This window comes from Triticum urartu, chromosome 1 (genome assembly GCF_003073215.2).
Source record: "Triticum urartu cultivar G1812 chromosome 1, Tu2.1, whole genome shotgun sequence".
Taxonomy (NCBI): Eukaryota; Viridiplantae; Streptophyta; class Magnoliopsida; order Poales; family Poaceae; genus Triticum; species Triticum urartu.
The window spans coordinates 156,617,255-156,630,522 of NC_053022.1; positions in this window are offsets into that span (position 1 = coordinate 156,617,255).

A 13,268-nucleotide genomic window follows, 5' to 3' on the forward strand; every position below is an offset into this window, starting at 1 on the left:
CTGTAATTACAGAAAATTTATGCACTTGTGTTGTTCACTTTTCCATGTTTTCTTCAGGCATTGGGCAAGGCTCCTCCTGTGTGGACCGCGAGAGATTTATAAGGCCGAAATGGTTCAGGCAATTGCTGACCATCCAACTTATCGAGACCATCATGGATTCCAACCGAGTTATTTGTGATATCCAGAATATAACCCGACACAAAGAGTTATTTGTGATGCCAACTGAAGTCTAGAAGTACATGCATTTGCAACAAATAACTATTGCATTACTCTTATATTCTACTCCCTTTGTAAACTAATATAAGACTTTTTAGATCACTAAAGTAGTGATCTAAGAAGTCTTCTATTAGTTTACAGAGGGAGTAGTATGCTATCTCCATATTTTTGAGATTCTTAAATTATCAGAAATCCACCTTTAGTGAAGGCATTGCTATGCATGATTATTTTATGAAAGTTAAACATAGAACATAAATCAATGACTTGATAATTTGTTATATTTGTTGGAAACTGACCGTGCGGAGCATGAAGTCACTTAGGTGAATTAGGTATCTGAGATGAGGAGCACAAGATACCTTATTCCACAAATTTTGGAGTTAGAATAAGTTCATCGTGTGAAACAGGATGATGCGAGACACACACACACACACACAAAGGTGTGGTTCGTATGTGGTCTCACCCATCTCGCACCACAAGGACACATCTGTAGGCCCATGCACGGTCCACATTTGTTGGCCCGTGGCAAAGTACAATGTGCATCCATGAGCAATTGGTGGCTATATTTTATCGCATCAGGAGAAAGAATGTGTTTTACTGTTCTTGCCAACGGATTATATGCGCCAGTGTATATCTATAGAGTCACCTCTCTTCGGATAGTGTAGAGGAGCTCAGACCAATTATTAGAATTTAAATTGCATGTCTACTCTAATACACATCAAATTATTAGCTTTTATGTGTGCATGTAGCGACCCGACCTCAGATGGTCAAGTCTCTATGCTTCAGTGTCATCCCTGGATCGGTAATGCTGACACACACAGTACTCGAAGGATTTATAACAGAGTAGCAATCACACACTTATTACATCGAATGTCTCAAGAGAGAACTTATTACAGTAACATGGCTTAAGGCCATCTAATACGATAACAGCGGAAGGCTTGGAAGATAAAGTGAGTCCATCAAATCCAACGGCATAGCTGAGCTGCACGGCAACGACCTAACGAACCTTACTCCTCGTCTGAAAAGTCTGCAACATAATACATTGCAGCCCGAAAACGGGTCAGCACATGGAATATGCTGGCAAAGTAACACAGTAGAGCAAGAACAGAATAATGCTATCACTACATGCATATTTGGCTGGTGGAAAGCTCTATGGTTACAGTTTTGCAAAAAGCCAATTTTTCCCTACAACAAAGGAATAGATTTTTTTAATTTAACTATCATGGTAGTTGAAACATCATTGAGAAGGTTCCTCCAACTCAATCCCAATTAAAGTGATTAACAACCCAACAATATTAGTTAAACATGATGAGATACTTGTGATAACCCAAGTACTAGATACTCAAGAATTGTCCATAACCGGGGACACGGCTAACCATGATTAGATTGTACACTCTGCAGAGGTTTGCGCACTTTTCCCCACAAGACTCAATCGCCTCCGTTGGATTTCTCGCACTACAGGGTGTTTGAGAAATGGATGACCGAGACACAGTCTTTCAGAAACATTAACTCTCTACTCCGGACAGACCATACGAAACCTACATCCCACTACCTGCTGATCTGCCTCTTCAAGAGCTTCACATAACTTACTCAACTATGCTAGAGCCCATAATAGCTTGTGGCTACACACGGAAGTTTCTAGCATGAATCATCTCAGTTCCCTTTGAGCCTGGGTGGCGGTCCATAGGAAGATCACACGGGTACTTCGGGATTTCCAAAAATACAGGCAACACTGGGTACTCCAGGTGCCTCAATCCACCCAGATGTTAATTTAAGTTGCCACCTTAAGTTGAACCATTAATTAACAAGCTCACATCTGTCATGGATTTCACTCAAACCCAAACCACGTCTATGAGCATAGCATAGCATAGTAATATAAGCAACGCGTAGAGTAACTTCCAAGGGTTTGAATGTAACAGGGCAATAGGTTCTACCTCATCAACTACTTCCCAACCCACAAGTTAATGACATCCTAATCATGCAATGTTTGAGGATTGGAACTAATGCATAAAACTGGGTGATAAAGGGGTATGATCAAAGTGATACTTGCCTTGCTGACGATCTGCGAAACCTAGGGACTCGTAGTAGCACGCTTCGCACTCCGGGTGTTCTATCGCAAGCAAACAATAGCATACATAAGTAACAAGCAACGATGCACAAGAAAAACTCAAATAAAAGAGGTTTACCAGAAAGTTCAAATTAAGAACTCCGGTATGCAAAAAGAATCAAATCAAACGGAGCAACGAAACTCAAACGGCGAAAGAAAGAAGCTTCGTTTACTAATCTGAAACTAGGTCAAATTTTACAGTAGAAAAATCTTGTTTGAGTTGGTTAAACGGAAAGAGGGTTTTGAGACGAAACTCCAGGCGCTTGAATCGCCTGATTCCGACTAACGAGCGAAAAGAAAAACAGAAACTAAGATCGCGATCAGAATCTGGCGATCCAGACATCGCGCGCCTCCCTCCGCCCCCACCGCCCCTGCAGATCCTTAGGTACCTACGTCCTGCCGGTCAGTGACGCTGCTAGCCTACCTAGGTGCTGCCAAACTATCGTTTGTTTTAACTCGCTCACTGTACTGGTGATTGCGAAGTTTATGTATGGAATTGTGCGCACGTCCGCCTCGGCTGACGGTAGCGCGCGGATCATGTGCGGCCCGCCCCACCACAGCGGCCTCTTTCGGGTTTGCTCCACCGTGGTTAGCTTGGGGTTTGCCACTGCCACCTTATTGAAAGTAAATACGGCCGCGTTGAGATTCTCTGGCGAGTGTCCTTTCTCAGGCTGCGCGGGATATGGTCTGGCGCCGGCGCGGCTTAATGACGTAAATAATGGTTTTTGACGGTGCTGGGCGGTTGGATGAATTTTTGTATTGGGGTGTGTGGTGTGATGAGGGGTAGAGTGGTTGATTAGAATGGTTATGAGGTGTATGTACTAACGGACACTGTCTTTGGTATATGTGTTAATGCGGTGTTTACTTATTGGTGCTCCGGGGCTGCTGGGTTGATTATGGCGTGAGGAGTGCGGTGTGGTTTCGTGTGGCTGTGGGGGGTTTGGCTGCTGGTATTATGGCTTCTATTGTCTTTTTCAATTGTTGTTTTCTGAAGTGTGTGGAGGGATGGGCCTGCTATTATCGGGCGGCAAGCAGGCTCGTGGCGTTAAGTTTGGGTGTTTGTGGTGGAGGTGTTTGTGTGGTCTTGTTTGGCATTTGTGCGCTCATGTAAATTGGGGGCGGCGGTGGTCTTAGGTCCTGGCGCTTTGGTGTGTAGGCTGTGTTTGGTTTGGCTTTTGTTCTCTTCCTTTTGGGTTTTTTTTTGGTCGTTCCGGTGGAGTGGGTGTTGGGTACCTGGCGGTTTTATTTGGGTTTGGAATTGTCTTTGTTTGTCTGTTCTTTGATGTTGGTTTGTTATTCTGGTCTTGTTCTTCTTATGTGGGGCGGGCTGGTGGCATTTTCATTGGTTTCTATATTAGTGTTCGTTTTATTGGTAATTTATGTTGTGGGCGGGGCGGCGGCGGCTTGGAGAGTAGGGGCCAAGGCGGGGCGGCGCGCGGTCCGCTCGGACTCGGTGAGTGGCGGCGGCGGCGGGCTGGGCCGGCCTGGCTCGGCTGGGCCTTAGGCCCAGTCGGGCGCGGGAACTTTTTTTTTAAATAATCCCGCCGATAGAAAAAAAATCCTAGAAAAATAAATAAAAAATCTAAAAATGCCAAAACAAATTTTCACCGTCTAAATAAAATATTTAGAACAAGATGAACATTTTCTTGGCCCTAAAATGCAATTTTGAAAAACATGCAATTTTTCTAATGCAAACAAAATTGCAATAAAATCCAAATAGAACAAATATTTGATATTAATATTTTTCCTCCAATATTTCAATTATCTTGGAGAAGTCATATTATCTCCTCTCATATATTTTGGTATGAAATATTTTTGGAGAGAAATAATTAAAATCGAATCCTCGTTTCATTATTTGATAAAAGAATCAAATATGAAAACCGGGAAATCCCCAACTCTCTCCGAAGGTCCTTGAGTTGCTTAGGATTTTGAGGATCGCGAGACGAAATGCGAATAAAATATGATATGCATGGATGACTATGTATAACATTCCAAATTGAAAATTTGGGATGTTACAGTGCACACAATATGTTCTGCAGTCTGCAACATCAAATTGTTATCTTTTATGTGTGCACACTGTATATTCTATAGTCTGCACACATCTCAGAAACTTTCGGGTGCCTTTTTACTACTCCCTCCGTAAAGAAATATAAGAGTGTTTATCTAAAAGCTTCCTTCCATGTACTTTTGGCATAGCTTAGATTTTTGTGTCACCCCTCCTTGGGAATTAGGGGATGTCCTACATGTCAAAGCATTTTTGGTCTAATCCTAATCTGCCGTGTTTTGGAGCTTATGAATTTCTTAAAGTTCATTTACTTAAGAATGCAATCTTCCGGTGTTCACTGATATACGTGTTGTCTTTTGCATACTTTTGGTAGTTTCAGTAAGATTGATCACATAGATGGTTCTACATGGATAGAGATATCCACTTAGTGCACATCTGTTGAGATTCAAAAGGTAATTGACATTAGTTGAGATTCAAAAGGTACTTTATTTTTGTGAAAATTATCGGTTCATGTTGTGCCCATTTGTAGACTTTTTCTCAGTTTTTTTAAAAACATTTGTATGTACAAGCCGAATTCAGGTGTCGTACAAGCCATGGTGCACCATATACTTACCAAGGGTGATGTGTCACGGACTTGAACCATTTGCAGTGTCATTGTCAGGCTGATTATTGCTATGGAGAACGAAACATCCATGCTATCGGTAAAGAACAATCTCACAAAATTGGATATATCTTCTTGTGTTATTATTGCTGAAATTAAGAAGTGCACTATAAGTCTAAGGAATTGTCAAGCTTTGTGTACCTTATAATAGTGGCACCCATGGATGCGTGAAGTTGAGTAATACTAATACTACTTAATCGTTGACGACATATATCCAGTTAGCGAACAATTTGGTTGGTTAAGGAGACACAATGACTACCGAGAAGGAAACAAGTGGAAGAGAGTCTTTATTTTTCGATGTATGATGGAAATCAGATGCCCACCTTGCTTAACACATATTTCCGAATTAAAAGAATAATTTGATCAATGTTTCTATAATTTTTATTATTATGTGGCAACACATGGACATTCGGCTTTTGCCCGTTGCAACGCACGGGCATTCTACTAGTAACATAAAAGTGTAAAATAAAGCCTATTAACATACAAAACAGATAATATAATAGCATGGAACAATAAAAAATTGTAGATATGTCGGAGACGTATCAAGCATCCCCAAGCTTAATTCCTGCTCATCCTCGAGTAGTTAAGTGATAAAAATAGAATTTTTGATGTGGAATGCTACCTAACATAATCTCAATGTAATTCTCTTTATTGTGGCATGAATATTCAGATCCGAAAGATTCAAGACAAAAGTCTAATATTTACATAAAAATAATAATACTTCAAGCATACTAACAAAGCAGTTATGTCTTCCCAAAATAACATGGCAAAAGAATGTTCATCCCTAATAAATCACACAGTTTGGTCATGCTCCATTTTCGTCACACAAGAATGCTCTCATCATGCACAACCCCGATGACAAGCCAAGCAATCGTTTCACACTTTAGTAATCTCAAACTTTTTTCAACTTTCATGCAATACATGAGCGTGAGCCATGGATATAGCACTATGGGTGGAATAGAATATGATGATGGGGGTTATGTGGAGAAAACAAAAAGGAGAAAGTCTCACATCAACGCGGCTAATCAACGGGCTAGGGAGATGCCCATCAATTGATGTCAACACAAGGAGTAGGGATTACCATGCAACGGATGCACTAGAGCTATAAATGTATGAAAGCTCAACAAAAGAAACTAAGTGGGTGTGCATCCAACTTGCTTGCTCACGAAGACCTAGGGAATTTGAGGAAGCCCATTGTTGGAATATACAAGCCAAGTTCTATAATGAAAAATTCCCACTAGTATATGAAAGTGATAAAACAAGAGACTCTCTATCATAAAGATCATGGTGCTACTTTGAAGCACAAGTGTGGAAAAAAGGATTTTAGCATTGCACCTTTATATATATATATATTTGGGGCCTTAATTTTTTTATTTGGCCTTTCTCTTTTTTTGGGACAATGCTCTATTAATGATGATCATCACACTTCTATTTATTTACAACTCAATGATTATAACTCGATACTAGAACAAAGTATGACTCTATATGAATGCCTCCGGCGGTGTACCAGGAAGGGCAATGAATCAAGAGTGACATGTATGAAAAATTATGAACGGTGGCTTTGCCACAAATATGATGTCAACTACATGAACATGCAAAGCAATATGACGATGATGATTTGTGTCATGATAAATGGAACAGTGGAAAGTTGCATGGCAATATATCTCGGAATGGCTATGGAAATGCCATAATAGGTAGGTATGGTGGATGTTTTGAGGAAGATATAAGGAGGTTTATGTGTGATAGAGCGTATCATATCACGGGGTTTGGATGCACCGGCGAAGTTTGCACCAACTGTCAAGGTGAGAAAGGGCAATGCATGGTACCGAAGAGGCTAGCAATGATGGAAGGGTGAGAGTGCATATAATCCATGGAATCAACATTAGTCATAAAGAATTCACATACTTATTGAAAAAATCTACAAGTCATCAAAAATCAAGCATTACGTGCTTGCTCCTAGGGGGATAGATTGGTAGGAAAAGACCATCACTCGTCCCCAACCGCCACTCATAAGGAAGACAATCAAACAACACCTCATGTTTCAAATTTGTTACACAAGGTCACCATACGTGCATGCTACGGGACTTGCAAACTTCAACACAACTATTTCTCAAATTCAAAACTACTCCACTAGCACACTCTAATATTACCACCTTTATATCTCAAAACAATTATCAAGTATCAAACTTCTCCTAGTAATCAATGCACTTTTATGAAAGTTTTTATTATACCAATCTTGGATGCCTATCATATTAGGACTAAATTCATCACCAAATCAAATTACCCTGATGTTCTAAGGGACTCTCAAAATAATATAAGTGAAGCATGAGAGATCAATAATTTCTATAAAAAACACCACCGTGCTCTAAAAGATATAAGCGAAGCACTAGAGCAAAATTATCTAGCTCAAAAGGTATAAGTGAAGCACATAGAGTATTCTAATAAATTCCGATTCATGTGTGTCTCTCCCAAAAGGTGTGTATAGCAAGGATGATTGTGGTAAACTAAAAAGAAAAGACTCAAATCATACAAGACGCTCCAAGCAAGACACATATCATGTGGTGAATAAAGATATAGCTCCAAATAAAGGTACCGATGGACGAAGAAGAAAGAGGGGATGCCTTCCGGGGCATCCCCAAGCTTAGGATTTTGGTTGTACTTGGATTTTACCTTGGGGTGCCTTGGGAATCCCCAAGCTTAGGTTCTTGCCATTCCTTGTTCCATAATCTATCAAATCCTTACCCAAAACTTGAAAACTTCACAACACAAACTTAAAAGAAAATCTCGTGAGCCCCATTAGTAAAAAAACAAACCACCACTTCAAGGTACTGTAATGAACTCATTATTTATTTATATTTGTGTTAAACCTACTATATTCCAACTTTTCTATGGTTAATAAACTCAATTACTAGCCATAGATTCATCAAAATAAGCAAACAACACACGAAAAACAGAATCTGTCAAAAACAGAACAGTCTGTAGTAATCTGTAGGTTTCGAATACTTCTGGAACCCCAAAAATTCTAAAATAAATTTCTGGACGTGAGTAATTTATCTATTAATCATATGAAAAAATAATTAACTAAATATCAATTTCCAGTAAAAAAATGGAAGCAAATCTCGTGAGCGCTAAAGTTTCTATTTTTTACAGCAAGATCGCAAAGACTTTCCTCAAGTCTTCCCAAAGGTTCTACTTGGCACAAACACTAATTAAAAGGATAAAACCACATATAAACAAAGGCTAGATGAATTATTTATTACTAAACAGAACCAAAAATCAAGGAACAAAAATAAAATTGGGTTGCCTCCCAACAAGCGCTATCGTTTAACGCCCCTAGCTAGGCATAAAAGCATGGATAGATCTAGATATTGTCATCTTTGGTATGCAATCCATACGTGGCCCTCATAATATACTCATAAGGTAATTTAATTTTCTTTCTAGGAAAGTGTTCCATGCCCTTCCCTAACGGAAATTGGAATCTAATATTCGCTTCTTTCCTTTCAATAATTGCACTAGTCGTTCTAAGGAAAGGTCTACCAAGAATAAAAGGACATGAAGGATTGCAATCAATATCAAGAACAATGAAATCTATGGGCACATAATTCCTATTTGCAACAATAATAACATCATTAATTCTTCCCATAGGTTTCTTAATGGTGGAATCCACAAGATGCAAGTTTAAAGAACAGTCATCAAATTCACGGAAACCTAGCAAATCACACAAAGTTTTAGGAATCGTGGAAACACTAGCACCAAAATCACATAAAGCATAGCATTAATGATCTTTAATTTTAATTTTAATAGTAGGTTCCCACTCATCATGAAGTTTTCTAGGGATAGAAACTTCCAATTCCAGCTTTTCTTCATAAGATTGCATTAAAGCATCAACGATATGTTTAGTAAAAGCTTTGTTTTGACTATAAGCATGCGGAGAATTTAACACGGATTGCAACAAGGAAATACAATCTATCAAAGAGAAATTATCATAATTAAATTCTTTGAAATCCAAGATAGTGGGTTCATTGCTATGTAACGTTTTGACCTCTCCAATCCCACTTTTATCAATTTTAGCATCAAGATCTAAAGACTCTGAATCATTGGGACGCCTTCTAACTAAAGTTGACTCATCTCCAGTCCCATAATTATCAAGATTCATACTGCAAAAAAAGATTTAATAGGGGACACATCAATAACTTTTAGATCTTCATTTTTATTATCATGGAAACTAGAAGAACACGCTTTCACAAAATAATCTTTTTTGCACGCATCCTAGCGGTTCTTTCTTTGCACGCATCAATGGAAATTCTCATAGCTTTGAGAGACTCATTGATAGCATGCTTATGTGGAATAGATCTAAGTTTCAAAGAATCAACATCAAGAGAAATTCTATCCATGTTCCTAGCCAACTCATCAATCTTAGACATTTTTTCTTCAATCAAAGCATTGAAACTCTTTTGCGAACTAATAAATTCTTTAATATTAGATTCAAAATCAGAGGACATCTTATTATAATTTCCATAATAATTGTTGTAAAAATTACCATAATTATTAGAGGAATTACTAGGAAATGGCCTAGGATTAAAATTACCTCTATACGCGTTAGTACCAAAATTGTTCCTACCAACAAAATTCACATCCATAGATTCATTATTATTCTCAATCAAGGTAGACAGAGGAATATCATTAGGATCCGAAGAAACACTCTTATTAGCAAACAATTTCATAAGGTCATCCATCTTTCCACTCAAAACATTGATTTCTTCTATAGCATGCACCTTTTTACTAGACCTTTTAGTGTGCCATTAAGAATAACTAACCATAATATTATCTAGGAGTTTAGTAGCTTTTCCTAAAGATATTTCCATAAAAGTGCCCCCCGAGGCTGAATCTAAAAGATTTCTAGAAGCAAAGTTCAACCCGGCATAAATTTTTTGTATAATCATCCAAAGATTCAAACCATGTGTAGGGCAATTACATATCATTAATTTCATCCTCTCCCAGGCTTGTGCAACATGTTCATGATCAAGTTGCTTAAAATTCATAATATCGTTTCTAAGAGTGATGATCTTTAACACCCCGGATGTAACTTTCCCAATTTGTACTCCAACTCTTGCCGTTTCCAGCGTTAAGTTATTTTATTTTCTCGGGTTCGGGTCTTTGTTTCCGTGTGTTGTTGTCGTTGTCATGCATCTCATATCATGTCATCATGTGCATTGCATTTGCATACGTGTTCATCTCATGCATTCGAGCATTTTCCCCGTTGTCCGTTTTGCATTCCGGTGCTTCGTTCTCCTCCGGTGGTCATTTCAAGCTTTTTTTCGTGTGTGGGGATTAAACATTTCCGGATTGGACCGAGACTTGCCAAGCGGCCTTGGTTTACTACCGGTAGACCGCCTGTCAAGTTTCGTATCATTTGGACTTCGTTTGATACTCCAACGGTTAACCGAGGGACCGAAAAGGCCTCGTGTGTGTTGCAGCCCAACACCCCTCCAATTTGGCCCAAAACCCACCTAAGCCTTCTCCATCATCTAGATCGTTCGATCACGATCGTGTGGCCGAAAACCGCACCTCATTTGGACTCTCTCCTAGCTCCCTCTATGCCTATAAATAGATCCCATCTCGAAATCCCGGGTCTCTTCTCCCCCTAACCCTAAAAATCCACTCACCACCGCGCCGGACATGTCCGATCCGGCCAGACAAGCCGCCGCCACCGCCCGCGGCCACTGAGGCGCCGCCACCTGTCGCCACCATGCCGCCCACCACCGCGGCCCGCGGGAGCCGTGAGCCGGCCCCCCAGGCCCGCGCGCGCCGCCCGCCTCGTCCGGGTGCCTCGCCGCCTCCGCGCCCGCTCGCCACCTTCGCCGCCGGCGGCAACCGCGCCACCAGCCGCTGCCGCGGGTCACCGTCCCCGCCCGACGTCTCCTCCGTGACCCCCCTCGTCGCCCCGCCGCGCCCGGCGAAGGATCCGGCCACCCTGCCGCCGGATCTCACCGCCCCGGCCCGGATCCGGCCTCCTCCTCGCCGGCCCCGGCCACCACCTACTCGCCGGAGTGCGTGCGCCGCCGCCTCGGTTCGCGTGCCACCGAAACCCTAGATCTGGTGGTTCTTTTTTTTCTAAGTCCCCGGAATTTCCTAGTCCATATGCTCCTGTTCATAGCCTCGTAACTTTGCATCCTTAGCTCCTTTTTTGGCATATAGCATATCAAATGTTCATCTCAGAGAGCACATCATTTCATTCCATTGCATCATTTTCATTTGAGTTCATCTTGATGCCCGAAATGCTGTTAGAAGAGGGCTACTTGAGATAATTGTCAGATCTGCTACTCCATTTAGTTTTTTTTGTCATTTTTGCCATGATTATTGTGTGCATGATATGCCCTGATGCTCTACATATGTTTTGTTAAGGGTTTTGTCATCTTTCCAGAGGTGCAACCCATCTATTTTTGTGATGTGTGTGGTGACTAGCACAAGCTTGCAAAGTAGTGCACTTGGTATTTCTGTTTTCAGGGACTTAGCATTTCCACTAAGTCCTTGAGCTGTTTATCTCATATGGCCATATGTTCATGTTGTTTCCTAGCGATCCGTGCCTCTTTTGAGGATGATCAGTAAGGATGTTTTGTTAATCTTGTAGTGCTCTATCCATCCATGTCTTTGTTTGCAATTTTGTAGCAACCTAGCTTGAGTCAATCGAGATCTACTTTTGCTACTTTGTGAATCTGGGCAGATTGTCAACTTGTTTGCAATTTTGCCGATGATGTCGTAGTTGATCCGTGCATGCTATGCTATTATTCTTGCCATGTATAGCTTGAATTTTGTGTGTTCTTGGTAGATGTATGATTAGTTTATCATGACTTGCACCGTAGTGAGTGCATCGAGCTCGTAAACATGCCTACTTGAGTTATGTTTCAGCATGTGCCAGTTTTCACTAAGTCTGAAAACTGATTATGTTTTTGCTATGTTCACATGCTTGCAATTGTATTTTCTGATCCCTTTTGGCTCAAGGTCACTAAGGGACTTTTGTTAAGCTCTTTGAGTAGCTCCATGCCATGCTTTACTTTGCCATGTTCAGGTCCTTTAGCATGTAGTTTTGTTGCTCCGAAGAGTGCTACCTGATCTGAAATTCCAGACAAGTGTTAATTTCACTAAGTCTGAGATTTGTTTGCCATATGCATTTTTGCCATGCTTGTTTGAACCTGTTAATGAATGAATTGGCCGTAGCTCAGTGCTAGACTTTTGTTAAGAACCATGAATGCATCCCTGCCATGTATTTTGTTATCATGTTTGGGTGTTTTAGCATGTTCATTTCATTGCATTTAGATGGCTACTTGCTGTAAATCGCAGACCGGTGTCATATTTGAATCGCTTGCCATTTCCAAACCGTAACTCTGATTCCAGCGTTCTTTATATCGTTTTCAAGCAATTTCATCTCATATTTCCAGTGCCACACTTGGATTCCCAAGTTGAGGCCAGGGTCATGCATTCCTTGTCACATCTTGCATATGCATCCCGCATCGCATCCCGCATAGTATACCATCTTTGCATCATTTTGTTTGATCCTTGGACATGGTTGATTGTGTCCTTGTTGCTTGTTTGTCTTGTTTGGGTAGAGCCGGGAGACGAGTTCGCTAACGAGGAGCCCATTGAGTTTGCTTTCGAGGATCTAGTCAACTCTGACAACTTTGCAGGCAAGATGATCATACCCTCGAGATCACTACTATCTTTGCTATGCTAGTTTGCTCGCTCTTTTGCTATGCCAATGCTATGATGCCTACCACTTGCTTTCAAGCCTCCCAAATTGCCATGTCAAACCTCTAACCCACCATGTCCTAGCAAACCGTTGATTGGCTATGTTACCGCTTTGCTCAGCCCCTCTTATAGCGTTGCTAGTTGCAGGTGAAGATTGGAGGTTGTTCCTTGTTGGAATTTTTATTTACTTGTTGGGATATCATTATATTATCTTGTTATCTAAATGCATCTATATACTTGGTGAAAGGGTGGAAGGCTCGGCCTCTCGCCTAGTGTTTTGTTCCACTCTTGCCGCCCTAGTTTCCGTCATATCGGTGTTATGTTCCCAGATTTTGCGTTCCTTACGCGGTTGGGTTATAATGGGAACCCCTTGATAGTTCGCCTTGATTAAAGCTTTTCCAGCAATGCCCAACCTTGGTTTTACCATTTGCCACCTAGCCTCTTTTCCCCTGGGTTTCCGGAGCCCGAGGGTCATCTTATTTAAACCCCTCCGGGCCAGTGCTCCTCTGAGTGTTGGTCCAAACTAGAGTCCTGTG